Genomic DNA, 4,128 nt, shown 5'->3' on the forward strand with positions numbered 1-4,128 from the left:
TTTAAGCACCTGCCACTTCAAGGGAACTGAGAGGTTGGCAAAGAATCAGTGAGTTCATGTTGCACTGAGAGCCGGCCTGGATCATTCAGGGAGAAAAACTTCCAGTGCAGGACAGTGTGGGCACCTAAGCAGGCTGCCTGGGAACAGGTGTCAAGCCATATACCTGACCTCTTACTTGTCACATGGTGCTTGCTAGACTTGGACAAAGTGCAATGATGGCCTTGAGAGAAAATTATTTTGTTATTATTATTTTGTTATTTTCATTTTATTCTCTTTTCTCCTGGATTGAGCAAAGAAGTAGAATTAGCCTGCCAGGAATATTAATTCTCCAATGCATGTTGAAGTGATCCTCATTTTCTAGTAGGGCCAGGTCAAGGATAAGCACCTATCTGAAAATTCTCCTAATCTTGTAATTAGTTTGCATCTTCCATTTTATAGCAGCCTTGTATACCAAGATAGAGCCAAAAGCAGACCAAGGTAAAGGAACTCATCTCAGATTGTAAATGTGCACTCACATGAATTATACAAATAACCACACTGACAAAATTCATTAACTAACTAATGTCCTACTACCTCAGGTAGAGTTTATTCCCTTTAAGGATATAACTTCATACTACCTACAACTCTTACTCTGAATCTTTAGGCTTGACTTTCACCTTCAATTTTCAATTTATTGTTTATGCCTTTTGGTTTTCTTTCTTCTCTGAGGCCCAAGGGTAATCCTCCCAAGGGATGGCCATCTTGAAGGAACATGGTAACCAGGTATCTGTGATGGGGACAAGGGTTTCTGTATGAGTCTCCTCAGTTAGTCAGGGCCCCTCATAATGACTTCTAGAAAGTTGAAGAATACTCTTAAAAAAAAAAAAGTAAACACAATGGTTAAGATAGGTGGGATATTGAAGGTGCCCCAAATCACTCACAGAATCAAGGTACATCTCAGCTCCTAGGACAGTTTCTTGCCCCCCTTGTTTCTCCCTCCAACTACCTAAATGGTGTCTCTGGTTTTTTATTAAGGCTTCTCTAATCCCCCTCTAAATGACTTCCCAGAAATCCCTTCTTCCTTTGGATCCTTAGTGCTCTTACTATTGGTACTAATATAAAATGTCAATGCCCTATGTTGGTCATTATGTCCCACCCTTTCACATAGGTTATTCTCACTTTAAAATTAAGAACGTCCTCTTAATTCCAGAAAATTTCCACAGCCCTCAGAGCAGTGGTTTGTAATGTGAAGATTGGTACCAACTGAAAGCCCCATGAGGGAGTACTGACCCACTCCTGACCTCCAGTGACCTTGCTTTATCTGCTCTCCCCCTGCCTTTATTTCTTCATCACCCACCACCTAATCTCCAGTCCTAACACCTCTCTCCATCCAACATGGAAACATTGTCCCTTTTAGTGCCAAACTCTCTCAAGTGACTGGAAACCCAAATGATATTTGTTTTGTTTTGTTTTCCAGTTTTATTTCATAATCCTCTCATTCACAAGGCACAGAGCCCTCTCAGGTATGGTGTCTAGGTAGGGTCAAGTCCTTGGAAATACCACATCTTTCCAGTGACAAGCTCTGATGCCAAGTCTAGTCTATCATGCAAAATGCCTTACTTTGCATGATTTTTCTCTCAGGAATGTGAGGTTCATCAGCAGTGCCCAGCCTGGTCCATCAGTTACAACTGTCAGGGTCTGAATCTCAACCACCTAGAACACTCAAATTCTTCCCCAGAGTGCTTCTGGGCACCAAGCCAATCAGATGGTGAGATGTCAGTTTTGTCACCCAAGCATTCTATGACAGTTAGGAGGGTCTTCCCCATAGAGCACAGGCAGGAACCTTGAGGGAGAGGGGCATACTCCTCAGACCAATGAGTTAGAATCTTGGTGCTGGCATATTCCAAACTTTCCAACCAGGAAATGGAGAAATCCCAGGGAGATTAGGGCAAGCAGGTTTCCAGTGAGGACTCTGAAACTCATGTTATACAGAGTGGCAGTTGGCAGAACACTTTTTGTTTAAGTTTATTTATTTATTTATTTTGAAAGAGAGAGAAAGTCTGAGCACGAGCAGGGGACGGGCAGAGAAAGGGAGACAGTGAATCCCAAGCAGGCTCCACGCTGTCAGTGCAGAGCCAGAGTCAGGGCTCGAACTCACAAACTGTGAGATCATGACCTGTGCCAAAATCCAAAGTCCCACGCTTAACTGACTGAGCCACCCAGGAGCTGCCAGAGCACTTTTTTTAATAAAGAGGTTTGCTTCTTGTAAAAATGTTGGTTTAATACTAGAGAGCTTTCTTGAAAAGGTGCATTGGCCAATTCCTATTAGCAATCTTGCTTTTTTTTCATGTCTGTCCTTGGAAGACAGTGTCAACTCTAACAACACATGTGCATGTGTGTGTGGTCACCCGCCCTTCACAGGTTGCCTTGAACAGCTTGGTTTCTCTCCCCAAGCCCCACCCTTCCCCATGGACTGTAAGTTCTAACAATAACCAGTCTCCAATATATTATTGCTGAATAATTCCTTCTTGGTGGCTTTATAAAACATTTTTAAAAGAATCTGTATTGTTCTGCTTGACTCTTTTGAGATTCCTAGTATCTCATTACGTCAGGGTAGTCTTTGTTTCCTCAAGGTAAAACACACACACACACACACACACACACATACACTTACACACACACACACACAACAGAAACCCACATATTACTGGCCTTTTTATTTAGCTGTCACAATACCAGCAGTGGGAGAGTCACTATGTGGAGGAAACAATAGTAACATGGATCACTTCACATTAAAAAGTGGTACCTAATTATTGTTTTTAGGGGCAGCTAATGAGTGGTACTTGTAGGTGATTAAACACATTTGGGTTTGGAAGACCAATGGGGTGAGAAGCAAGCCTCCCTGCTTGGTAACAGTGTAGGGGGAGAGAGACTTTGAGCCCCACATCTGCTTCGAGAGTCCCATCCCACCCCACCCACAGCGCCTTCTCATGGGGATTAACAATGGGCGGAAGATGCCTGGGAAGCCACCCAGCCAACAGAGCCCATTCACAAAGAACATCCTGATTTTGCTGTGTATCATTGCAGGTTCAGCTCAGCCACCACTGAGGACAAAAAAAAAGCGAGTATATTTACAGCTGGTGATGCTGAATGGAAGAGCCCTGAAAAGGTCAAAGTTCAGGAGTCCCTACTCTATATCGTGTGTTGTGCCAGATATTGAGGACACAAAGATAAATAATAACCCTCCTGGCCCTCAGGGAATTCTACCTGGCAGCCAAGATAGACCCATATACACTGCTAGAGACTGAATGTTCGGGTCCTCCAAAATTCCTCTATTAAACTCTGGTCCCTAGTGTGACGGTATTAGGAGGTTGAGCATTTGGAAGGTGATTAGGTCATAAGGACAGGCTCTTATGAATGGGATTCGTGCCTTTATAAAAGAAGCCTGAGAATCAAGGAGTGTACTTATCATGATGAGCACCGGGTGAGGCATGGAAGTGTTGAATCACTATACTGTACAACCGGAACTAATATAACACTGTATGTTAACTAACTAGAATCAAAAGAAAGACTTAAAAAAGAGAGAGGGAGAGGGAGAGAGAGAGAGAGAGAGAGGTCCAGAGAGCTCCCTTCCACCTTGTGAGGATACAATACAATGAGAAGTCTGTAACCCTCCCTGGACATGCTGGCACCCTGAGCTTGAAATTCCAGCTCCCAGAACTGTGAGAAATAAATGTTTGCTGTTTATAAGCCACCCAGTCTGTGGTATTCTGTTATAGCAGCATAAACGGACTAAAACATACACTTAACACAAAAAGCACAGTGATGTGTTAAAACAAAGACATGAACAAAGCATTATGGGAGAACAAAGATGAGAATGACTACATCTGGCCAGTTTGGAGACACGGAAGGGGAAGGAGATAAAGGCTCCATGGAGGAAGTGTCATTTGAGCTGGGCTTTCAAAGAGGAGGAGGAAGTTTGGAAGGTAAAGCCTGGACCCTCTGGCAGAGGAAACACAACAAAATGGCAAGGAGACATTGAAGTGTGTAAGCAACAGAGACCAAATTGGCAAAGCACTTTCAACCTTATATGCACAATAGCAATGTGTTCATGCTTTCTTGAAGACATCCCTTTCTTTAATGGTTCAA

General features: G+C 43.1%; 1 long non-coding RNA gene across 1 annotated transcript; it reads right to left on the reverse strand.

The window, feature by feature from the left end:
* Window positions 1–550: 550 nt before the first annotated feature.
* On the reverse strand, window positions 551–1,699 carry LOC122492374. Its single transcript, XR_006299598.1, has 2 exons — window positions 1,600–1,699; window positions 551–851 (listed from the first exon to the last, which is right to left on the reverse strand). It is a non-coding gene; the product is annotated as an uncharacterized LOC122492374 (long non-coding RNA).
* Window positions 1,700–4,128: the final 2,429 nt, after the last annotated feature.

Source organism: Prionailurus bengalensis, chromosome C2 (genome assembly GCF_016509475.1).
Source record: "Prionailurus bengalensis isolate Pbe53 chromosome C2, Fcat_Pben_1.1_paternal_pri, whole genome shotgun sequence".
Classification (NCBI taxonomy): Eukaryota; Metazoa; Chordata; class Mammalia; order Carnivora; family Felidae; genus Prionailurus; species Prionailurus bengalensis.